This window comes from Bos grunniens, chromosome 7, assembly GCF_055505025.1.
Source record: "Bos grunniens cultivar Pamir isolate PY7600 chromosome 7, Bosgru_T2T1.0, whole genome shotgun sequence".
In the NCBI taxonomy this organism is placed as follows: Eukaryota; Metazoa; Chordata; class Mammalia; order Artiodactyla; family Bovidae; genus Bos; species Bos grunniens.
Window position 1 is genome coordinate 33,983,514 of NC_141171.1, and position 27,400 is coordinate 34,010,913.

The 27,400-nt window shown below is 36.8% G+C and overlaps 1 protein-coding gene across 19 annotated transcripts in view; it reads right to left on the reverse strand.

Annotated features, from left to right (window-relative positions):
- The window catches only part of PRR16 (proline rich 16), a 1,143,323-nt gene that overhangs the window by 940,522 nt on the left and 175,401 nt on the right, over positions 1-27,400 (reverse strand). Inside the window, exon 5 of one of the 19 annotated variants that reach the window (XR_015167101.1) lies at positions 20,404-21,156. The exons of the other annotated variants lie outside the window; for them this stretch is intronic. The gene's annotated coding sequence lies outside the window, so the exon portion shown is untranslated. Of the gene's footprint in view, positions 1-20,403; positions 21,157-27,400 lie in introns of those variants that run through there. 19 annotated transcript variants of the gene reach the window in all.

The window sequence follows — 27,400 nt, forward strand, 5'->3', positions numbered from 1 at the left end:
ACTCCACTTTTTAATAAAATGTTCATCAGATAACACAACTTTCTCTGGCATTTTGAAGAATAGGTCTATTAACAGCAACATGTAAATTTTTCCTCCTCCTAATGAGTATTTTAGAAAGCTTGTTCACTACACTAATGGAAAATACCTTCCAATAATCAGAGGGAAAAAAATGGTTTTTGCAATGACAAATAGTTTAAAGCAGAATCAAAATGTTTGTATAATATTTCTTAAACCTGACAAATATTCAGTTCAGTTCAGTTGCTCAGTCGTGTCTGACAAATATTAGGCAACTTGAATATGCCAATACAAAGTACACCCTCTGGTTTTAAATTTTATTTTATGGCTAGAAGGAGGACGTTTTAGATGAAATAATGACACTGTAAGAATGAGATTGACAATTTGATAAAATACACTTTAGCGAGGGTTTAAGTATAAGCTTTTTTTAAGTGTCAAGTTTTGAGAATATAAATAAGTGTTATTTACATTAAATTACTTCACAATCGTGAATATGTTGATCATACTCCAAATTCCTAAAGATATCTAGAATTTATTTTATTTGTAGTCTATCCATAGATCTTACAAATTGAATTATTGTAAAAGTATTAACTTTCAGTGTCTTTTGAAAGCGCAATAAAAGTAGCATTTTTATTTAGGCATTAATTAACCAGAAAAAACATGTTTTTAAAAGCTACTTCATCAAAATAAGATATCAGTGTTGTCTCGTTACCAAGATTCAATTTGGGTTGTCTCAAATGGCTTTCCTTTCCTAAGCAAGTCTTCTTTTCCTATCTCTTAAAAAATCATTCAGTGAATAAAAGGAGTTTTGTAAATATACATACTGTAGTTATTTTTAAAATTTCCCTGGGATATTATCCTAATTGTCTTACTGAATACAGAAACAATAAATTATAGTTCTCTATTAATAATAACTTTTTTCTTATTTTCATAAGCATACATATTACTGGACTGAGAGTTGGTATTGAGTGATATCAGAATTGCTAACTTTCACAATTTTTCTGGTGATAAAAATTTTAATAAGCTAACTTTTACTATTTAACTTAAAGAGCAATCGTAATCTTCTACATATAAAGGAAAATGCACAAGATATGTTAATTGGACTTTTTTTATTTTCTCAGTGTTGGAAGACACTATCAATAAATCATGATGACAAGGACTGAGAACAGATTCTGACTTTAAGATATTCAAAAGCTACTAGGGAAATTAAATAAGTATACAGAAAAATAAAATATAAAGTGAAATAAGTGACATGACGACATGTTACAGAAATTTAGAGATGAAAAATGTTTCCTGTCTAAGGGGCAAGGAAAGGAAAGTCAGAAGACATTTATAGCAGAAATCAGTTTGCATATAATAGTAAGGATCTAAAAATTAAGGATAACCAAATATATACTGAAAATAAATAAAACTTCACTGCTATACATTAAAGCTGTTTTAAAGTGTTTATAGCCTTTTTTTATGTTTAGGAAGCCACAATTTAAAATGTTCACGTTCACTTTACTCAGTAAGGACAAAAAACCATATTTTTTCACTTATTTATTTCTTACAATGCTGTACCTTGGATATAGCAGTTGCTCAATCAATAATCTCTAAACTAATGAAATACTTACTGTAATCCTACTTCATGGAATGTTAATTTAATTGTATAAATAAATGATATAATCAATGTCAAGAAACTGGATACTTCTATCATAGACATCAGTTTTTTATGCTAGGCAAATAAATTTGTTGTCAAATGTGTTATAATACTGCATTCATAGTTTGTCAAAATATAAAAATTCCATAAATTTAAGAAAACTGGATGTTTAATAATTCAGGCAATGTGCATTTTATGTTGCATAGTGTCTTATAATGAAACTGTTAACTTTGTTCCAAGCAGGTAAAAAGACAACTAGTCTCATTTTAAAACATAGACTTCCAGGAGGGTGGGGTGAATTGGGAGATTGGGACTGACATATATACACTATTTTGTATAAAATAGATAACTAATAAAAACCTACTGTTACAGCACAGAGAACTCTACCTGGTACTCTGTGGTGACCTAAGAGGAAAGGAAATCCAAAAAAGTGGGCATATATGTATACACATGCCTGATTCATATTTCTGTACAGCAAAAATGGACACAGCAGTATAAAGCAAGTATACTCCATTAAAAAAGGAATCTAAAGAAGAAAGAAAATATGTATATTTATAACTGAGTCACTTTGCTATATACCTGAAACTAACACAGCATTGTAAAGTATACTCCAACAAAACTAAAATTAAAAGCAAAGATATAGTATATTTACACAATGGAATACTACTCATACAACAAAGATATAGTATATTTAACAATGGAATACTACTCAATACAACAATGAAATAAATGCCCTTTGCAGCAATGGATGGACGTAGAGATTGTTATACTAAGTGAAGTGAGTCAGAGAAAGACAAATATCATAGTTGAACTTATATGTGGAATTTTAAAAAATAATACAAATAAACTTACTTATAAAACAGAAACAGACTCACAGACACAGGAAATAAATTTATGATTACCAAAGGAGAAATGGGGTGGGGAGGAGATAAATTAGTCACTTGGGATTGACAGATACAAACTACTATATATAAAGTATAAAGAATATATAAACAAAAGGGTCCAACTATGTAGCACAGTGACCTGTATTCAATATCTTTTAATAACCTATAACAGAAATGGATATGAACAAGAAAAAATACATATAGATACAGATATAAAACTCAATCACTTTGCTGTACACTAGAAAACATTGTAAATCAACTATACTTCAATTAAAGCTAAATTAATACCTTAGGCCTTAAAAATAAAATTTAAAAATTACAAAAATCCAATAAATAAAACACAAACTTCCATGTCTCTGTATATAAAATGTGTCAAAAATAAAGAAGGGTTGTGGGTATGAGAAGTAAAAGAATGTTAACATTAAAACATAAAGAGCAATAGCAATCAGAGAGCTATAAGAGAGATTATAAGAAACGTATCTTCAATCATCCCTGGTGGCTCGGACAGTAAAGTGTCTGCCTGCAATGTGGGAGACCCGGGTTTGATTCCTGGGTCGGGAAGACCCCCTGGAGAATGAAATGGCAACCCACTCCAGTACTCTTGCCTGGAAAATCCCATGATGGAGGAGCCTGATAGACTACAGTCCCTGGGGTTGCAAAGAGTCAGACACGACTGAGTGACTTCACTTTCACTTAGCTTCAATCATATTTATTATTTCCATAAAAAATAAAGTCTATCAAATTGTCCCTTAAGACAGTCTCTGTACTATTTCTAGAAGAGAGTAAAAAAAGCTCTCATGGTGGATGCTTTTCTTTTGAAACATTTGCAATTTCCCACTTGTTTAATATTTCAAGCACAACAAATACGATGCCCGTTATTAATCTAAATAATAAGAAGGAACTATATTTTAGTAACAGTAAACTTTGGAATGAACTACCCCATTTAAAATGGCATATCTTTTTTTCATTTTTATCATTTAAATCACTTTTTTCCCTTAAACTTTGGAGTTATTTAAGAGATTACAGTGAAGAAGAATAACAATTTCTATATTTCCCTCCAGGATCAAAGAACTCAAACACACTTTCCTTTTTGGGGAGAACTGAAGACGAAATAACATAACTGAGTCTGCCATTGAAACAAATGTTTTAATGTATGCTAAAGCACTAGAAAAGATGATGCTGTGAAAGTGCTGCACTCAATATGCCAGCAAATTTGGAAAACTCAGCAGTGGCCACAGGACTGGAAAAGGTCACTTTTCATTCCAATCCCAAAGAAAGGCAATGCCAAAGGATGCTCAAACTACCACACAATTGCACTCATCTCACATGCTAGTAAAATAATGCTCAAAATTCTCCAAGCCAGGCTTCAGCAATATGTGAACCGTGAACTTCCAGATGTTCAAGCTGGTTTTAGAAAAGGCAGAGGAACCAGAGATCAAATTGCCAACATCTGCTGGATCATTGCAAAAGCAAGAGAGTTCCAGAAAAACATCTATTTCTGCTTTATTGACTATGCCAAAGCCTTTGACTCTGTGGATCACAATAAACTGTGGGAAATTCTGAAAGAGATGGGAATATGAGACCACCTGACCTGCCTCTTTGGAAACCTATATGCAGGTCAGGAAGCAACAGTTAGAATTGGACATGGAACAACAGACTGGTTCCAAATAGGAAAAGGAATACGTCAAGGCTGTATATTGTCACCCTGCTTATTTAACTTATATGCAGAGTACATCATGAGAAACGCTGGGCTGGAAGAAGCACAAGCTGGAATCAAGATTGCCAGCAGAAATATCAATAGCCTCAGATATGCAGATGACACCACCCTTATGGCAGAAAGTGAAGAGGAACTAAAAAGCTTCTTGATAAAAGTGAAAGAGGAGAGTGAAAAAGTTGGCTTAAAGCTCAACATTCAGAAAACTAAGATCATGACATCTGGTCTCATCACTTCATGGGAAATAGATGGGGAAACAGTGGAAACTGTGTCAGACTTTATTTTTGGGGGCTCCAAAATCACTGCAGATGGTGACTGCAGCCATGAAATTAAAAGATGCTTACTCCTTGGAAGCAAAGTTATGACCAACCTAGATAGCATATTTAAAAGCAGAGACATTACTTTGCCAACAAAGGTTCTTCTAGTCAAGGCTATGGTTTTTCCTGTGGTCATGTATGGATGTGAGAGTTGGACTGTGAAGAAGGCTGAGTGCCAAAGAATTGATGCTTTTGAACTGTGGTGTTGGAAAAGACTCTTGAGAGTCCCTTGGATTGCAAGGAGATCCAACGAGTCCATTCTGAAGGAGATCAGCCCTGGGATTTCTTTGGAAGTAATGATGCTAAAGCTGAAACTCCAGTACTTTGGCCACCTCATGCAAAGAGTTGACTCATTGGAAAAGTCTCTGATGCTGGGAGGGATTGGGAGCAAGAGGAGAAGGGGACAACAGAGGATGAGATGGCTGGATGACATCACTGACTCGATGGACGTGAGTCTGAGTGAACTCTGGGTGTTGGTGATGGACAGAGAGGCCTGGCGTGCTGCGATTCATGGGGTCACAAAGAGTCAGACACGAATGAATGACTGAACTGAACTGAAAGCACTAGAAACATTATTTAAAATATATTAATATGGTTGGACTCAATGAAAATGAGTTTGAGCAAACTCTGTGAAGTGGTGAAGGACAGGGAAGCCTGGTGTGCTGCAGTTTATGGCATGATTGACATGCCTGAGCCAATGAACAACAATGAACAAAATCCCAGTATGACAATAAAAAAATAAGCTTGGTACATTTCACCACTTTTCCCACATTCCCAAAATACAGCCTTACTATAAATGGGAAGAACTATCCTGGTGGCTCAGATGGTAAAGCATCTGCCTCAAATGCAGGAGACCCAGGTTCAATCTCTGGGTTGGGAAGACCCCCTGGAGAAGGGAATGGCAGCCCACTCCAGTATTCTTGCCTGAAGAATTCCATGGACAAAGGAGCCTGGTGGGCTATAGTCCATGGGGTCACAAAGAGTTGGACATGACTGTGCAACTAACACACCATGAACAGGAAAAAAGAACACTGAATGTAGATATTCCATGGGGGCATTTGTTATACACGGTTGGTCTTGAAATCTGGTTATCAATGACATAATGTTTAGGAGACCCAAGAAAAAGATGTAGATGCCTAAATCAAGGCAGTATTTTATCATTAATTTATCCAACAAAGACTGACTGGCTTCTCTTTGGTACCCCACTATGCTCTGAAAATACAGCAGTAAGTAAAATAACTAAAACCTCCTCCACAAAGGAGATTGTATCAAAGAGGTTAATTCTAATATGTTTTAAATATATTTTAAAATATGAAATATAAACTATTCAAACATAAAAAATCATAAAATAAATATTAAAAAGGAAAAACTGACAATATAAATAATGTTATAAAATGACCAAATAGAGCTTAGAAAAGATATATTAAATGAAAACTTTAATCAATGGCTGAATATCACTGTTGTATGTAATGTCCATAATGCACAAAAAATTTTAAATTCAAAAACAAATTCAGGAACATGTAGAACAGAGGGGAAAAGTTCTGTAAAAAAAAAGTTTGAGGATGAGAAAAATACTAAAATGGAAAAAGGTTCAGTTCATTTCAGTTCAATTGCTCAGTAGTGCCTGAGTCTCTGTGACCCCATGGACTGCAACACACCAGGCCTCCCTGTACATCACCAGTTCCCAGAACCTGCTCAAACTCATGTCCATCAAGTCAGTGATGCCATCCAACTATCTCATCCTCTGTCAGCCCCTTTTCCTCCTGCCTTCAGTCTTTCCCAGCAGCAGGGTCTTTTCCATTGAGTCAGTTCTTCACATCAGGTGGCCAAATAATTAGAGTTTCAGCTTCAGCATCAGTGCCTCTAATGAGTATTCAGGACTGATTTCCTCTAGGATGGAGTGGTTGGATCTCCTTGTAGCCCAAGGGACTCTCAAGAGTCTTCTCCAACATCACAGTTCAAAAAAGTCAATTCTTCGGTGCTCAGCTTTCTTTATAGTCCAACTTTCACATCCAAACATGACTATTGGAAAAACTATAGCTTTGACTAGATGGATCTTTGTTGGCAAAGTAATGTCTTTGCTTTTTAGTAAGCTGTCTAGGTTTGTCATAGCTTTTCTTCCAAAAAGCAAGTGTCTTTTACTTTCATGGTTACAGTCACCATCTGCAGTGATTTTGGAGCCCCCAAAAATAAAGTCTGCCACTGTTTCCATTGTTTCCCCATCTATTTTCCATGAAGTCATAGGACCGGATGCCATGATCTTAGTTTTGTGAATGTTGAGCTTTAAGCCAGCTTTTTCACTCTCTTCTTTCACTATCATCAAGAGGCTCTTTAGTTCTTCTTCACTTTCTACCAGAAGGGTGGTGTCATCTGCATATCTGAGGTTATTGATATTTCTCCCAGCAATCTTGATTTCAGCTTCATCCAGACCAGGATTTCACATGGTGTACTCTGCATATAAGTTAAATAAGCAGGGTGACAATATACAGCCTCGACATACTCCTTTTCCTATTTGGAACCAGTCTGTTGTTCCATGTCCAGTTCTAACTGTTGCTTCCTGACCTGCATACAGATTTCTTAGGAGGCAGGTCAGGTGGTCTGGTATTCCCATCTGTTTCAGAATTTTCCACAGTTTATTGTGATCCATACAGCCAAAAGATTTGGTGCAGTCAATAAAGCAGAAGTAGATGTTTTTTTGGAATGCTCTTGCTTTTTTGATGATCCAGCAGATGTTGGCAATTTGATCTCTGGTCCCTTTGCCTTTTCTAAAACCAGCTTGAACATCTGGAAGTTCAGGGTTTACATACTGCTGAAGCCTGGCTTGGAGAATTTTGAGCATTACTTTGCTAGTGTGTTAGATGAGTGCAATTGTGTGGTAGTTGAAAATTGTTTGGAATTGCCTTTCTTTGGGATTGGAATGAAAAGTGACCTTTTCCAGTCCTGTGGCCACTGCTGAGTTTTCCAAATTTGCTGGCATGCAGTTTATGGCATGAGCCAGACATCCTGGAATGTGAAATCAAGTGGGCCTTAGAAAGCATTACTATGAACAAAGCTAGTGGAGGTAATGGAATTCCAGTTGAGTTATTTCAAATCCTGAAAGATGATGCTGTGAAAGTGCTGTACTCAATATGCCAGCAAATTTGGAAAACTCACCAGTGGCCACAGAACTGGAAAAGGTCAGTTTTCATTCCAATCCCAAAGAAATGCAATTCCAAACAATTTTCAACTACCGCACAATTGCACTCATCTCAGACACTAGCAAACTAAGGCTCAAAATTCTCCAAGCCAGGCTTCAGCAATACGTCAACTGTGAACTTCCAGATGTTCAAGATGGTTTTAGAAAAGGCAGAGGAATCAGAGATCAAATTGCCAACATCTGCTGGATCATCAAAAAAGCAAGAGCATTCCAAAAAAAAATCTATTTCTGCTTTATTGACTATGCCAAAGCCATTGACTGTATGTATCACAATAAACTGGAAAATTCTGAAACAGATGGGAATACCAGACCATCTGACCTGTCTCTTGAGAAACCTGTATGCAGGTCAGGAAGCAACAGTTAGAACTGGACATGGAACAACAGACTGGTTCCAAATAGGACAAGGAGATGTCAAGGCTGTGTATTGTCACCCTGCTAATTTAACTTATATGCCGTGTACATCATGAGTAACGCTGGACTGAAAGAAACACAAGCTGGAATCAAGATTGCCGGGAGAAATATCAATAACCTCAGATATGCAGATGACACCACCCTCATGGCAGAAAGTGAAGAGGAACTAAAAAGCCCCTTGATGAAAGTGAAGGAGGAGAGTGAAAAAGTTGGCTTAAAGCTCAACATTCAGAAAACTAAGATCATGGCATCTGGTCCCATCACTTCATGTCAAGTAGATGGGAAAACAGTGGAAACAGTGTCAGACTTTATTTTGGGGGGCTCCAAAATCACTGCAGATGGTGATTTCAGTCATGAAGAAAATAATAGCAAATGAAGTAACTGACAAACAACTAATCTCAAAAATATACAAGCAACTCCTACAGCTCAACTCCAGAAAAATAAATGACCCAATCAAAAAATGGGCCAAAGAACTAAATAGACATTTCTCCAAAGAAGACATACAGATGGCTAACAAACACATGAAAAGATGCTCAACATCACTCATTATCAGAGAAATGCAAATCAAAACCACTATGAGGTACCATTTCACACCAGTCAGAATGGCTGCGATCCAAAAGTCTACAAATAATAAATGCTGGAGAGGGTGTGGAGAAAAGGGAACCCTCTTACACTGTTGGTGGGAATGCAAACTAGTACAGCCACTATGGAGAACAGTGTGGAGATTCCTTAAAAAACTGGAAATAGAACTGCCTTATGATCCAGCAATCCCACTGCTGGGCATACACACTGAGGAAACCAGAAGGGAAAGAGACACGTGTACCCCAGTGTTCATCGCAGCACTGTTTATAATAGCCAGGACATGGAAGCAACCTAGATGTCCATCAGCAGATGAATGGATAAGAAAGCTGTGGTACATATACACAATGGAGTATTACTCAGCCATTAAAAAGAATACATTTGAATCAGTTCTAATGAGGTGGATGAAACTGGAGCCTATTATACAGAGTGAAGTAAGCCAGAAGGAAAAACATAAATACAGTATACTAACGCATATATATGGACTTTAGAAAGATGGTAACAATAACCCTGTATACGAGACAGCAAAAGAGACACTGATGTATAGAACAGTCTTATGGACTCTGTGGGAGAGGGAGAGGGTGGGAAGATTTGGGAGAATGACATTGAAACATGTAAAATATCATGTAAGAAACGAGATGCCAGTCCAGGTTCGATGCACGATACTGGATGCTTGGGGCTAGTGCACTGGGACGACCCAGAGGGATGGTATGGGGAGGGAGGAGGGAGGAGGGTTCAGGATGGGGAACACATGAGAAATAAAGGAATAAAAATTTTTTAAAAAAAATTAAATTAAATTAAATTAAATTTAAAAAAAGTGAAAACACATGGGAGGAAAATAAATAAATAAAAGATGCTTACTCCTTGGAAGGAAAGTTATGACCAACCTAGATAGCATATTTAAAAGCAGAGACATTACTTTGCCAACAAAGGTCTATCTAGTCAAGGCTATGGTTTTTCCAGTAGTCATGTATGGATGAGAGAGTTGGATGGTTTAGAAAGCTGAGCACCAAAGAATTGATGCTTTTGAACTGTGGTGTTGGAGAAGACTCTTGAGGGTCTCTTGGTCTGAAAGAAGATCCAACCAGTCCATCCTAAAGGAGATCAGTCCTGAGTGTTCATTGGAAGGACTGATATTGAAGCTGAAACTCTAGTACTTTGGCCACCTCATGCAAAGAGTTGACTCATTAGAAAAGACCCAGATGCTGAAAAGGATTGGAGGCAGGGGGAGAAGGGGACAACAGAGGATGAGATGGCTGGATTGCATCACCAACTCGATGGACATGGGTTTGGGTGAACTCCGGGAGTTGGTGATGGACAGGGAGGCCTGGCGTGCTGCAATTCATGGTGTCACAAAGCATCAGACACGACTGAGTGACTGAACTGAACTGAAAGAACTATGAATGGAGGTTCATAACATTGCACAGAAGGCAGTGATCAAGACCATCCCCAAGAAAAAGAAATGGAAAAAAGCCAAATGGTTGTCTGAGGAGGCCTTACAAATAGCTGAGAAAAGAAGAGACGCTAAGGGCAAAGGAGAAAAGGACAGATATACCCATTTGAATGCAGAGTTTCAAAGAATAGCAAGGAGAGATAAGAAAGCCTTCCTAAGTGAATAATGCAAAGAAATAGAGGAAAACAATAGAATTGGAAAGTGTAGGGGATCACTTCAAGAAAATTACAGTTATGAAGGGATCTTTTCAGGCAAAGATGGGCATAATAAAGGACAGAAATGGTATTGACCTAATAGAAACAAAAGATACAAAGAAGAGGTGGCAGGAACACACAGAAGAACTAAACAGAAAGATCTTAATGATCTGGATAACCACAATGGTGTGATCAGTCACCTAAAGCCAGACATCCTGGTGTGTGAAGTCAAGTGAGTCTTAGGAAGCATTACTACAAAGAAAGCTATTCCAAAGGTGGAATTCCAGCTGAACTAGGTCTTAAAAGACCATGCTGTGAAAGTGCTGCACTCAATATGCCAGCAAATTTGGAAAACTCATCAGTGGCCACAGGACTGGAAAAGGCCAGTTTTCATTCCAATCCCAAAAAAGGGCAATGCCAAAGAATGTTCAAACTAGCACACAACTGTACTCATTTCACACGCTAGCAAGGTAACGCTCAAAATCCTCCAGAGTAGGCTTCAACAGTATGTGAACCTTGAACTTCAAGACATACAAGTTGGATTTAGAAAAGGCAGAGGAACCAGAGATCAAATTGCCAACCTCCGCTGGATCATAGAAAAAGCAAGAGAATACCAGAAAATTATCTACTTTTCTTCATTGACCATACTAAAGCCATTGACTGTGTGGATCACAACAAACTGTGGAAAATTATTAAAGGGATGGGAATACCAGACCATCTGACCTGCCTCCTGAGACTTATGTCGGACAAGAAGAAATAGAACATGAAATGAAAACAATGGACTGGTTCCAAATTGGGAAAGGAGTACATCAAGGCTGTATATTTTCACATTGTTTATTTAACTTGTATGCAGAGCACCTCATGCAAAATGCCAGACTGGATGAAGCACAAGCTGGAATCAAAATTGCTGGGAGAAATATGAATAACCTCAGATACGCAGATGACAACACCCTTATGGCAGAAAGTGAAGAGGAACTAAAGAACCTCTTGTTGAAGGTGAAAGAGGAGAGTGAAAAAGTTGGCTTAAAATTCAACATTCAAAAAACTAAGATCATCACATCAAAAAACTAAGTGAAGGTCCCATCACTTCATGTTAAACAGATGGGGAAACAATGGAAAGACTATTTTTCTGGGCTCCAAAATCACTGCAGATGGTGACTGCAGCCATGAAATTAAAACACACTTGCTCCTTGGAAGAAAAGCTGCAACAAACCTAGACAGAGTATTAAAAAGCAGAGACATTACTTTGCCAACAAAAGACCGCATAGTCAAAGCTATGGTTTTCCCAGTAGTCATGTATGGATGTGAGGGTTTGACCATATAGAAGGCTGAGCACTGAATTGATGCTTTTGAACTGTGGTGTTGGAGAAGACTCTTGAGAGTCCCTTGGACAGCAAGGAGATCCAACCAGTCCATCCTAAAGTAACTCAGTCCTGAATATTCATTAGAAGGACTGATGCTGAAGCTGAAGCTCCAGCACTTTGACCACCATATGTGAAGAGCCAATTCCTTAGAAAAGACCCTGATGCTAGGAAAGATTGGAGGTAGGAGGAGAAGAGTCAACAGATTATGAGATGGTTGGATGGCATCACCAACTCAAAGGATATGAGTTTGAGCAAACTCGGGGATTTGGTAAAGGACAGGGAAGCCTGGCATGCTACAGTCCATGGGGTTACAAAGAGTCAGCTGAACTGAGTGACTGAACGACAAGAAGAAAAATAACAACTCTAAAATCATATAATTCAAAGATAATACTTTTCTTAAAAGTTAAGAATCATAGAAAACATAATTTAAAATAGAAAATATTTTACAATGAGTTATAATAAAACTACTACATAAAAATTTATAGGATACAGCTATCATTAGTCAGTCAGTTCAGTAACTCAGTCATGTCTGACTCTTTGCAACCCCATGACTTTGCAACTCCATGACTGCAGCATGCCAGGCCACCCTGTCCATCACCAACTCCTGGAGTTTACTCAAACTCATGTACATCAAGTCAGTGATGCCATCCAGCCATCTCATCCTCTGTTGACCCCTCCTCCTACTGCCTTCAATCTTTCCTAGCATCAGGGTCTTTTCCAAGGTGTCAGTTCTTTGCATCAGGTGGCCAAGTATTGGAGTTTCAGCTTTAGCAACAGTCCTTTCAATGGATATTCAGGACTAATTTCCTTTAGGATTGACTGGTTGGATCGCCTTGCAGTCCAAGGGACTCTCAAGAGTCTTCTCCAACACCACAGTTCAAAAGCATCAATTCTTTGGTGCTCAGCTTTCTTTATAGTCCAACTCTCACATCCATACATGACTACTGGAAAAACCATAGCTTTGACTAGATGGACCTTTGCTGGAAAAGTGATGGCTCTGCTTTTTAATATGCTGTCTAGGTTGGTCATAACCTTTCTTCCAAGGAGTAAGTGTCTTTAATTTCATGGCTGCAGTCATCATCTGCAGTGATTTTGGAGCCCCCCCCCCGCCACCCAAAATAAAATCTGTCACTGTTTCCACATCTATTTGCCATGAAGTGATGGGACCAGACTATGAAGTGAGTTGGTCTTTAAAGAAAGCTGAGCACCAAAGAATTGATGCTTTTGTACTGTGGTGATGGAGAAGACTCTTGAGAGTCCCTTGGACTGCAAGGAGCTCCAACCAGTCCATCCTAAAGAAAATCAGTTCTGAATACTCATTGGAAGGACTGAGGCTGACACTGAAACTCCAATACTTCAGCCACCTGATGCAAAGAACTGACTCATTTGAAAAGACCCTGATGCTGGGAAAGATTGAAGATGGGAGGAGAAGGAGACAACAGAGGATGAGATGGTTGGATGGCATCATCAACTCAATGGATATGAGTTTGAGGAAGCTCCGGGAGTTGGTGATGGACAGGGAGGTCTGGCATGCTGCAGCCCATGGGGCTGCAAAGAGTCAGACACTACTGAGTGACTGAACTGAACTGAACTGAACTGATCTGATGGGACCAGATGCCATGATCTTAGTTTTCTGAATGTTGAGTTTTAAGCCAACTTTTCCACCCTCCTCTTTCACTTTCATCAAGAGGCTATTAGTTTTTCACTTTCTGCCATAAGGGTGCTGTCATCTGCATATCTGAGGTTATTGATATTTCTCTCGACAATCTTGATTCCAGCTTGTGCTTAAACCAGCCCAGTGTTTCTCATGATGTACTCTGCATAGAAGTTAAATAAGAAGGGTGACAAGATACAGCTTTGATGTACTCCTTTCCTATTTGGAACCAGTCTGTTGTTCCATGTCCAGTTCTAACTGTGGAAATGCACAAAAATAAACAGCTTCAAATACTTATTTTAGGAAAGAAGAGGCTGAAAATTCTACATTAGGCACCAACATTAGGAGATTAACAGAAAACTAGTAAAAAATAGCCCAAAGAAAGTAAGAAGAAATGAAATGATCAACATAATAGAGAGTCAGGTCCTAGGCAGGTTGATAGGGAGTCTAGGGGTCCCCAAGGAGAGAGGGGTCTGGAATTCTCAAGGAGGAAGAAAGGACAAACTTTTGTTCTTTCTCCACATTCCTTAGGATTATATAACAATAATGTATCCTGCCTAAGGACAGTCTTTGGATTCAACCTTCTGTTATCTTAAAATGTTAATTATGGGAGTAGACCTGGTCTTTACAAGGATGTATCTTGCCTAAGGACAGTGTTACCTTAAAATGTAAATTATGGGAGTAGGTCTGATGAGGTCTTTACAACCTCCAGATATTCTTTGGATTATATAACTTCATTGTTAACACTAGCAAGCGGGTACTCTTTCTGCCCCCTTCTGATGCCTATGTCAGAAGCTTTCTCTATCTCCTTTATACTTTAATAAAATTTTATTACACACACACACACACACACACACAAAGAAAATCTAATGAAATATAATGTATATAATAGAAAAGTTAAATAAAATGAATGATTCCTTCTTTGAAATCTATAATAAATATGACAGACTTCTGCTAAAATATACCACAACAAAAAGGAAATAAGGCACAAATATTAGGAATGGAAAAGAAAAACCCACATAGTTATGAATGCAGCAGATATTAAAAAGATATTATGACTAATATCCTTTATTAGTCATAGGAATAAAAATGTAGATGAAACTGACAAGTTGTTAGAAATTTTCATTTTGTCAAATTTACTCAAAAATAAATAGAAACAAAAAATAAATAAATAAATAGAAACTACACCTCCCCCCCGAAATCTTAGAAACTTAAGGAATATAAACTAAGTATTTAATTCATTAGACAGCTTTCATGTTCCTATCAATGCCCCACGTGAATAGAAATATACTATATCAAGTCAGCCAATCTTCAAATGCCAAGCCAACACTGGGCCTTCCCATCCTAAATAAGAATGACTATATGGCCTCAGACAATCAGTTATATTCTATTCTTCTCATTGTTTTTCTTTATTCTTTGTCCTATAAAAGCTGATTTCTACCTTATTTTGCAGTTCTCTGAAAGGAGTCATTCTGCTTCATGATGTGGTAAATGTCTGTATCACCTAATTTGTTTTCTTTAACCATTTTTTTTTTTCAGCAAAAGGAAAGCCTTGAAAACCAATAGAGATCAAAAAAGAATCACAAACAGAATTGGGGACACAAATGATGACTGACTTCTCATCAAAAAATAATGAAGGTCCAAAGAGAATGGAGTAGTACCTCTGTAGTACTGAAAGAAATAGAAACTGTCAAGCCAGAAATTTATCCTTTAAGGAGGGTAACATGAAACATTTAAGACAATTTATCACAAGAGACCTGTACTACAAGAAATGATAAAGGAATTCATCAAAAAATAAAGTTAACTTCAAGAAGAGAAATATTACTAATGATTAAGAAGTTAATTTCTCAGTAAGTAACATTAGCTCTTGATATTCCTAAATGTATATAAACCTAACTGAGCTTCAGAATAACCAAAGCACCACCTACCAAAACTGAAGGAAGAAACAAACAAATCCATAACCATAGTTACATCTTTAACACCTACCTCTTTACAATAGATAGAAGAATTAAACCAAATAATCAATAAGAATACAGAATACGTGAACACTGGCAACCAACTTCAACATGTTTTCAAGAAGCAGAACAGGTTGTACAATGAGAAGGATATTATATGATATGCATTTTAAAGAATACTCCCAGAATTTAAAAACATGAGTTTCCAAATTGATAAGTTCTATCATTTGCCCAACTCAATGGGTACAAAAACACCCTCACGATTCATGTCATCATGAAACTTCAAAATTGCAAATACGTGTGTCCAAAAATTATCAGAGACAAAGCAAAGAACAAATAAAAACAAAACAAACATCATACCATAAATCAGAAATCTGTTTAAATGTACAGTTTCAGACATGGCACAGTGACTAGTATGGGACTTAGCATCCCACTATAAGCAGTATAAAATTAAACAAAATATATGCAATCACTCTTTTCAGGGTTTGAGCAATAGCTATATAAAGCAATAATCCTTGAGAGAAGGGAAAAACCTGAAGTGAATCACATTCCCTCTGGGGGCACTTTCTAAACCTACTATAGAGAAGTGGAGCCCCAACAGACCAGAGATCTTATTAGGAAAACAGACTGGAGTTCATTGCTGATGCAACAAATTACCATAAGCTCAGTGGCTTAGAACAACATCCATTTATTATGTCATGGTTTCCATGAATCAGAAATCTGGACACAGTGAGGATCTTAGCCAACTCCCTGCTTAGGCTATCACAAGACCAAATTCAAGGTGGTGGCAAGGGCAGAGTTATTTTCTATGGCTTGAAAGAATGATCCTCCAAACTCATTTAGGTTGTTGGCAGAAATGAGTTTCTTGAGGTTAAAGAACTAAGGTTCCTATTTTCTTGCTGGCTTTGAGCCAGGAGCTTCTTCAAGCTTAAAATCATCTGCATTCCCGGTCACATTGCCCCTTCCAGCTTAAAGACCTGCAAGTGTATGACAAGTACCTCTCACACTCAACTCTGACTTCACCTTCTGTCACACCTATTTGACTAAATATTTATATTATGTATAACCATCTTAAAATAAGACACTGGTGAACTATATCCCATTTTCATTGAAGGAGAAGCAAGAAATACTGGTGGAAAGAAGCTATATTATATAAAACTAGCCTGTGCATTAGCCATGGGTCCATCTAAGGTCTTTATATTAGAGGCACACATAGTAGTTAAGTAACAGAAAACCCATGCATATACTGTGGGCTGCAAGTAATCATGGGATAAGCAAGAAAACCATTTTTTTATATTACCCAAGAAGAAAAATCCAGAGATAGTCTTTCATGATGTCATCAAATACCCAGGCTCCTTCTCTCTTTATGTTCTACTATCCTTTCAAGCACTTACACCTCCCATTAAAGTTGTGAAATGACTCTGAAGCCCCGGATATTAAGCCCAGGTTCACTGAAAAAATAAGGAAGTGAAGACATCAGATGCATATGTTCCTATTATCAGGAAAATAAGTATTAATATTTTCCAGAATCCCAATAAGAGTTCTGCTTTTATCTCATTAATAAAAAGTATGTCATATGCCCACTCCTAGCTGCAGTAGGGATGAAAATCAGGTACTAAGCTATATAAGAGGATAGAGGGAAAGGAGGGGAAAGGGAATTGGGAGCAAGTCATTTGGTTTTTTGGCCAACAGTGTCTGCTACAGGTAGAACACTTTCATCCACATCCCAAGCCTCAATCTCCACATACGGAAAATATCTTCCTTCTGTTGGGAAACTTAAATAGTAAGATATATGAAAGCATTTAGAATAATGTTTGGCACATTCAACAAATGATATTACTTTTCCTTCTATTCAAGACCAAAATTTCTCCTTCTTACATATTAGCATGGGTACATAGCTGTTCATTATATATTTCTCTTTTTCTAACTTAAAAACTAAAGAACTTCACATATTGTTATAATCTGAAACCTGAACTAAATGAACACCAATGGACAATTATAGCCTAGACTCCTGCGTTTCTAGAGTGGGTATATCTACTTATACTATGTGGTCTTAGATTTATTATACATTTTTTCTTTTTCTTTACTTTCCCTCAACACTCCCCTCAGATCAATATCCTATTCTTAGATACCAAGTTAAGTACATATATATTGGTTAATACGTCTCAGCCATAAGTGACAGGAACCTAATTCAATCTGGCTTAAATGAGCTTAAAAATGGAGACTTATGCCTATGAGTCTAGTTCTATTTCATAAATAAATTTATTTGTATCGTTTCTTTATATTCTATATATAAGTGATATTATATGGTATTTATAAAACAGAATGAGACTCACAAACACAAAAGACATATTTATGGTTACCAAAGGCAATAGTGGCAGAGGAGATAAATTAGGAGTTTGGATTAACAGATACACACTACTATATATAAAACAGATAAACAACTTGGACCTACTTATAGCACAGGAACTGTATTAAATATCTTGTAATAACCTATAAAGGAAAATCACCTGAAAAAGAATATATATAACTGAATCACTTTGCTATACATCTGAAACTAACACAACATTGTAAATTAACTATATTTCAATTTTTTTTAAAAAGGTTAAAATAAAAACAGAGACCTAATCACACATGTAGCTTACAATTTCAAGGGAATAACAGCTTCAAATAATGTCATAGAATCTGTTCATCTCTTGTCTCTATTTTTCTCTGTTACTATCAGTCTCAACAGCCTCTCCATTCAGAGAGAGGGCAAGATGATTACTAGCCTGTATATGTAGGTCTACATCCTAACAACACAGAAATCTCAGAACAATTTTCAGAATTAGACCAACTCAGAAAACATGCCTTTAGGTTAACATCACAGACTCTACAGCCAGAACAAGCAAATACAATAGATTTATATCATGACTCGTGACTAAGCAATTGTACCTTTTTGATCGAGTCATTTAACTTAGCTGTAATCTTGTCACTTGAAAAATGATAATGACTGCTTGAATCAATTGGATAATTAAATTATTAATATCATCAGTAAAATAGTATCTACTTCTTTACAGATTGTAATTAATACATCTAAAACCCTTAGTTCTTGGCATCAGTAAGTGCTATCTCAGCATCAGATAGTGATGTTACAGCTCTTAAACAACTGCTACCACTAGGTGGATGAGGGCAAAACGCCCTAAGGGATGTGCCCAACCTGGGGGAGGTGTGCTTTCCCATGGACTCACAAATCAAAAGAAATGGTGTCATACACAGGGTTATTGTTATCATCTTTCTAAATTCCATATATATGTGTTAGTATACTTATTGGTGTTTTTCCTTCTGGCTTACTTCACTCTGTATAATAGGCTCCAGTTTCATCCACCTCATTAGAACTGATTCAAATGAATTCTTTTTAATGGCTGAGTAATACTCCATTGTGTATATGTACCACAGTTTTCTTATCCATTCATCTGCTGATGGACATCTAGCAAAAGAGACACTGGTGTATAGAACAGTCTTATGGACTCTGTGGGAGAGGGAGAGGGTGGGAAGATTTGGGAGAATGGCATTGAAACATGTAAAATATCATGTATGAAATGAGATGCCAGTCCAGGTTCAATGCACGATACTGGATGCTTGGGGCTAGTGCACTGGGACGACCCAGAGGGATGGTATGGGGAGGGAGGAGGGAGGAGGGTTCAGGATGGGGAACACATGTATACCTGTGATGGATTCATTTTGATATTTGGCAAAACTAATACAATTATGTAAAGTTTAAAAATAAAATAAAATTTAAAAAAAATTTCTGATGACTATAGAAAAAAAAAAAAAGAAGTGAATACGGATTGTCAAGTGATAGTTTTAGTATAGTCATTCTCATGATTTTGGCATTAGTAATGGAAAATTCTATCTGTCAATGCTTAGTCTAACACTTTTTTTTTTTGCCAAAAGTAGTAAAAGGCTAATGTTTGACTGCTAAGCATTCAGGGCTTGGGTTAAAGTGTATTTAATGTTACAGATGAGACAGTTCTTTCTTCTCATTGTTTTCATGCTTTTGAGTGGAATTTTGGCTATGTCATTTTTTATGTTCATAAAAGCTAAAGACTATCTTTGTGATATAATAGCAAAAGGAATGTGTCTAATTAGCCAAACAGATGGATTGTATAGTTAACCCAGATTGATTGTTCAGTATTTGGTCATGATGTCCTAAATAAAGGATCTTATCAATGGTTAAAAAAAAAAAAAAAAAAGAAATGGTGTCCCCAAAGAAAAGTCAAAGCTCAATTATCAGAACAAAGAGAAATAGATGCTCTTGAACCAAAAAAGAAGACATCCACTAACTGTCTAAAAAGTTCCTTTGTTGCTTTGAAAAAATTTACAGATCTCTGTATTAGCTTCAGTAATTGATCTGTAAGACAACATCTAATTCTGTATCTCCCAATGAGTCTTGACAAGCACATGTCTACTACCTGTATTATACTAAAATATTAAGGGGCACCATTAAGGGACATTAGTCATTAAGGGGAACCAAGGAATAAGGGCCATTTTAGATTCTTGAAAAGAGAGAATCTTGAGAAACATAATTCCAAGAAGCTGCTGAAGAATGTTGAACTCATTTAAATAATTGTTGAATTTAATATCACTACCATAAGCCTAAAACACACTCTACATCAAAAGCACAAAAGACAGTCTTGCTTTCATTCATAAATTGGAAAAGGCTTAAGCAATTTTCTGTAAAGCATCCAGAATCCATATTTACACGCTGGTCCCTTGACATTAGTAGTGATGGATTCATGATGCATGCTTTTTAAATAGATGACTGCAACTCCTCAGCTCTTAATTTGACCCCCCAGTGCCTCCTTCCACACCACACCATACACACACACACACACACCCTACACATGTCATCAGAGGATAAAATGTTTTGTTTTTATTTAAAAAAAAAAACACATATGCATATGTATCAGTTCAGTTGCTCAGTCGTGTCTGACTCTGCAACTCTATGGACTGCAACATGCCAGGCTTCCCTGTCCATCACCAACTCCTGGGGCTGGCTCAAATTCATGTGCATCAAGTAGGTAATGCCATCTAGCCATCTCATCCTGTGTTGTCTCCTTCTTCTCCTGCCTTCAATCTTTCCCATCATCAGGGTCTTTTCCAAGGAGTCAGTTCTTTGCATCAGGTGGCAAAAGTATTAGAGTTTCAGCATCAGTCCTTCCAATGAATATTCAGGACTGATTTCCTTTAGGATTGACTGGCTTGATCTTGCAGTTCAAGGGATGCTCAAGAGTCTTCTCCAATATCACAGTTCAAAAGTATCTATATTTCGGCGCTCAGCTTTCTATATAGTCCAACCCTCACATACATATGTGACTAGTGGAAAAACCATAGCTTTTACTAGAAAGACCTTTATTGGCAAAGCAGTGTCTCTGTTTTTTAGTATGCTGTCTAGGTTGGTCATAGCTTTTCTTCCAAAGAGCAAGAATCTTTTAATTTCTTGGCTCTAGTCACCGTCTGCAGTGATTTTGGAGCCCAAAACAGTCTCTATTTCCATTGTTTCCTCATCTATTTGCCATAAAGTGATGGCCAGATGCCATGATCTTATTTTTCTGAATATTGAGATTTAAGCCAACGTTTTCACTCTCCACTTTCACTTTCATCAAGAGGCTCTTTAGTTCTTCTTCACTTTCTGCCATAAGGGTGATGTCATCTGCGTATCTGAGGTTACTGATATTTCTCCCGGCAGTCTTGATTCCAGGTGTGCTTTATCCAGATGGGCATTTCACAAGATGTACACTGCATATAAGTTAAATAAGCAGGGTGACAAATGGAAAACCACTTCAGTATTCTTGCCTTGAGAACCCCATGAACAGTATGAAAATGCAAAAAGATAGGACACTGAAAGATAAACTCCTCAGGTAGCTAGGTGCCCAATATGCTACTGGAGAACAGTGGAGAAATAACTCCAAAAAGAATGAAGCAATGGAGCCAAAGCAAAAACAACACCCCGTTGCAGATGTGACTGATGATGGAAGTAAAGTTCAATGTTGTAAACACAATATTGCATAGGAACCTGGAATGTTAGGTCCATGAATCAAGGTAAATTGGAAGTGATCAAACAGGAGATAGCAAGGGTGAACATTGACATTTTAGGAATCAGTGAACTAAAATGGACTGGAATGGGTGAATTTAACTCAGATAACCCTTATGTCTACTACTGTGGGCAAGAATCCCTTAGAGGAAATGGAGTAGCCCTCATAATCAACAAAAGAGTCCAAAATGCAGTACTTAGATGCAGTCTCAAAAATGACAGAATGATCTCTGTTTGTTTCCAAGGCAAATCATTCAGTATCATAGTAATCCAAGTCTATGTGCCAACCAGTAATACTGAAGAAGCTGAATGGTTCTATGAAGACCTACAAGACCTTCTAGAACTAACACCCAAAAAAGATGCCCTTTTCATTATAGGGGACTGGAATGCAAAAGTAGGAAGTCAAGAAATTCCTGGAGTAACAGGCAAATTTGGCCTTGGAGTACAAAATGAAGCAGGTCAAAGTCTAACAGAGTTTTGCCAAGAGAACGCACTGGTCATAGCAAACACCCTTTTCCAACGACACCAGAGAAGACTCTACACATGGGCGTCACCAGATTGTCAACACTGAAATCAGGTTGATTATATTCTTTGCAGCCAAAGCTGGAGTAGCTCTATATAGTCAGCAAAAACAAGACTGGGAGCTGACTGCGGCTCAGATCATGAACTCCTTATTGCCAAATTCAGACTTAAATTGAAGAAAGTAAGGAAAACCAAAAGACCATTCAGGTATGACCTACATCAAATCCCTTATGATTATACAGTACAAGTGAGAAATAGATTTAAGGGACTATATCTGATAGACAGAGTGCCTGAAGAACTATGGATGGAGGTTCATGACATTGTATTTGAGGCAGTGATCAAGATAATCCCCAAGAAAAAGAAATGTAAAAAGGCAAAACAGTTGTCTTAGGAGGCCTTACAAACAGCTGAAAAAGAAGAGAAGCAAAAGGCAAAGAAGAAAAGGAAATATATGCCCATTTGAATGCAGGGTTCTAAAGAATAGCAAAGAGCGATAAGAAAGCTTTCCTCAGTGATCAATGCAAAGAATGGAGGAAAACAATGCAATGGGAAAGACTAGTGATCTCTTCAAGAAAATTAGAGATACAAAGGGAATATTTCATGCAAAGATGGCCACAATAAAGGACAGAAATGGTATGGACCTAACAGAAGCAGAAGATATTAAGAAGAGATGGTAAGAATACACAGAACTATACAAAAAAGATCATCATGACCCAGATAACCACGATGATGTAATCACTGACCTAGAGCCAGACATCCTGGAATGTGAAGTCAAATGGGCCTTAGGAAGCATCACTATGAACAAAGCTAGTGGAGGTGATGGAATTCCAGTGGAACTATTTCAAATCCTAAAAGATGATGCTGTGAAAGTGCTGCACTCAATATGCCAGCAAATTTGGAAAACTCAGCAGTGGTCACAGGACTGGAAAAGGTCAGTTTTCCTTCTAATCCCAACGAAAGGCAATGCCAAAGAATATTCAAACTACTGCACAGTTGCACTCATCTCACACACTAGCAAAGTAATGATCAAAATTCTCCAATCAAGGCTTCAATAGTACATGAACCATAAATTTCCAGATGTTTAAGCTGGATTTAGAAAAGGCAGAAGAACCAGAGATCAAATTGCTAACATCCATTGGATCATTGAAAAAGCAAGAGTTCCAGAAAACATCTACTTCTGCTTTATTGACTACACCAAAGTCTTTGATTGTGTGGAAAAATCTTCAAAAGATGGGAATACCAGACCACCTGACCTGCCTCCTGAGAAATCTGTATGCAGGTCAAGAAGCAACAGTTAGAACCAGACATGGAACAGCAGACTCGTCCCAAATTGGGAAAGGAGTACGTCAAGGCTGTATGCGTATGAATATATGATAGCAAATACCCAGTAACTATTTAAGATGAATACTCTTGGTTACTGCATGGGCTCTATGATCTTTGATCTTTGTGACTGGTGAACATGTCAGAGAGAGTTTTATATTAGGGCTTCATTTGATGCTTATGTTTTGTTGGGAATATGATATAAAGAGGCTCTATGCATAGTATATGGTGTGGGTTGGCAGTATTTCCTTAAGGTAGAAGAATTTGTATTATAGTAAGCTATTTGAAAAGTATGGGCATGGCATATGAGTAGTGTTTAAATGAGGTAGGTTTGTGTGTGGGTATGATAATCAAAATACTAAATATAACCCATTTCCTGACCAATCAGAATGAACCACTGACAAACTACAGGAACTGAAGCTATAAACAACCCACACAGCCTTAACAAATCACACTGGTTAAGTATCAATCGTGTGTGTGTGCACATTTCTCATGGTAGCCACACAATATGAATTCAGCATATGCACTGGCATTTATTAAGAGTGTTCCACATGCTGGACTCTGTTATGACGAGGTTGCAGAAAAGCAAGTAGCTGCTTTTGGGATATACAGTCACATATGCATATATATATATATATATATGTGTGTGTGTGTGTGTGTGTGTGTGTGTGTGCGCCCTAATCTGTTTTTCACTCTCTCTGGTGAAAGGCCAGGTCAGTATGTGGTTCTATAATTCATAGGAAAGTCCCATATTTAGCAAGTTAAGAAATACAGGCTTATTTATATTTTGCTCACTTGTCTTTGCTTGTATCTCCAAAACTAATGTATTTGCCTGGGAAATCCCATGGACAAGCAAAGGGATTTTGTTTTTGGCCCTTTACTTTTTTCTTTGCCTGGCCAACACACATCAAATAACCAGTGTAAATAACCTTATATGTTTATTTCCATATTTTTCTATGCATATATAATAGAACCAAACAGCTTTTTGACACGGTTTATTTTTAATGTAATCTGACTGTATTTTATATATATTTCTGCAACTTGCATTTCTCACATGTCATTACATCAAGCAAATTTAGGCTGGCCACTAGGTAAAGCTCTAACCCACTCCTTATAATGGATATACAACATCCTGGGCAATGGATGTACCACAGTTTATTCAATCAATCTCCTCTTTAATTGGCATTAATTTCATTTTCAGTTTTTTGTCATTGTCAACTGTATAGCACTATACACTTATTCACAAATCCTTATACATTACTGTTATAATTTACTTAGAATAGATTTGATCTGGGTCAAAGTTTATGTATATACTTAAATTTTACAGGTCCTGCCAGGCTGATCACTTAAATGACCATAATAATTCATATTTTTACTAAAATTATATGAATGTACACTTTTTTCCAGCATCCATGCCAGCAAAAGGAATTATCACTAATTTAACTATCTGCCAATCTAATGGAGGTGAATTTAGAGCTCATTGTTACTTTAATTTTCATTTTCCTAATCACAGTAAGACTGGGTTTGTCAGTCATTGTCTTTTCTACGAATTGTTTTTGTATTCATTGCTCATCTTTCCATGGAATTATTTATCCCATTTTTTCACTCTTGTAGGAACAGTTTATATTTTATTGAAATTTTCCATTCATCTCTCATATACTATACAAATGTATTTCTTAATTTATTAAGTTTTAATGTTATTTACAATGTCTTTGGCTTACCAAAAATTGCACAAGGTATATAGTCACATATATTTATTTTTTCCTTTATAGCTTCTGAGTTGCTAGGTTTTGTAATAGATCTCCCCAAACATTCAACTACAACATAATATATTCTCATTTTTCCTCAATTAAGCAACCAAACTAGACTCTAAATATGCTTCTCTCACCCTTATCATTTCAAATATTTCATATAGAGAAATTTAGCCCTCTGCCAACACTTAGCCATCTCACAAGATCAGAAAGCCCTGTATCTAAGCAGTCTTATGTAAGCACTCACTCAAGAAATCAAGACTTTTACATGGGAGTTAGTCTGCTACTCATGTAATATTTTCAACATATTATCTTATTTCTTATTGAATTTTCACGTTGAAAATTACTATTGAAGACTCAACTACTGTTGGGTAAAACAATTCAGTATAAATTTTTGTCTAATAAATAACCTTGGAAATTATTGATCATCAAGTTAAATTGCTTTCTGTTATAAAGTATCTTTTCAAATTGTAGTTAAAATAGTATATAACCAACTCAGCTTCTTAGAGGGGCCACATGAATGCCCATGGACATACCACTGCCTGAAAGGACTGGAAGTATGATGGAAAAGAAGTTGCAGAAGAAAGAGATAGTGAATTCAATCAAAAGCAAGTAAAATAGCCTGCTCATTCATACAAAAGTAAACAACCATCTGAATACATTGTAAGGGCATCTCCAAGGACCACATAAGCTTAAGCTTCACTGGCTTCATAGTAAACCATACTTTGGTGTCTGCCATATTATTTCTTTCTAAAAATGTCTTCCAAGAGAATAGAAACAACTCCACCAGAATGACTAATTATATTAGAAGAATATTTCTGGAACAATATCATGCTACCATCACCTCCTTTTCCTGTGGAGTCCAGAAACCCCCGATCTATGTGTCTTCCTGACCTAGATTTTTCCCTACAATCAATGTCTCAGGGTTTTTCTCTTTACAGATCTCTCCATCTCAACACTGACCATGGGAGTTGGACCATTCCATTTGGGTTTTTATGAGATTGCTTTTCTCTTGAATGGTATAAGCTACACATCTTCAAACTTCGATCTGTGTAGAACAACAGATGTTTGGCATAAAACTGATTAGGTCCTAAAACTGCAGATGTGTCAAAGATAGATGCATGTGTGTCCAAAAATAAGCAATTCAGGTGTGTCCAGAGGAAAATGAAACAAGCAATCTTCATTACCTTTTTCCCCTTAGGAAGCTGAATCCACCTGCTCAGGAATTAGCTCCAGCGTCTCCACGTGTCAGGGTCTTTCCTTGACGTCTATTGGCCCATTAACTGGGCCAACATCTTGAACTTTTACTCTCCAAGTCTATTTTATTCTACTAACATGGGGAGTATATATTGGGAGCCTGCCCTGGCTCTGCATTCTACATGCTCCAGTGTTTTTCTAAGATGCAATAGACCAGGCAACAATCTATACATCAGAAGCAAATTTTCATGGTCATTCATCTGTTGGGAGTATGGTCACAGGGCTCTCTCTGCCTTATACAGTAAAATATTTGTATTTTCCCCCACTCCATCCCACACCCATCATCTGAGATCAGAACTTCGATTACCTAAAGTGAACTAATAGAGTAATACAGATATCTGACCCTGGAGGGTTTAAGGACAAAGAAAAAAATCAACCATCAGAAATATTTTTAGTCCAGTATTTAGGGATGTGCTGGTAAACTAGCTCTCTAGGGGGAAAAAAAGAAAAAAGGACTAGTTTCTAGGGTTTTCCAATTTCTATGATGTTAAAAAACCCTACCATTGATTATTTCAAGCTACCAATAATTTAGCAACCAGCAGAAGACATTATGCTAATGAAATAAGCCAGTCTCAGGACAAATGTGTATGTTTCAGGACAAAGTGTATGTTTCCACTTATATGAGGTATCTAAAATAGTCAAACTCATAGAAACAGGGGGTAAAATAGTAGTTGCCAAGGCTGGGAGGTGATGAAAACAGGAAGTTGCTGTTCAATAGGCATAAAGTTTCAGTGATGTAAGATAAGCAAGTTCTAGAATCTAGAGATCTACTGTACAACATTATGCCCATAATTAATAACACTTTCTATTTACTTAAAAAGTTAAGAGAGTAGATACCATATTAATTGTTACCACAATTTTTTAAAAATCCTAAATATTTAAAAATCAGCCTTCAGGAGCCAGTATGAACTAACTGTAGCATACCACTGAAAATATGGTTTTAGCACATAAAATATTTTATATATATTATTTTCCAAATATACAGGCAATAATAATGAATATTATATATATATAATCTTAGATCATGCTATCAAATCTAAATTAAAAAAATAAATCCTGGGAAGTATAAAGATTTTTTTGCTAATTATTGTTGGTTATC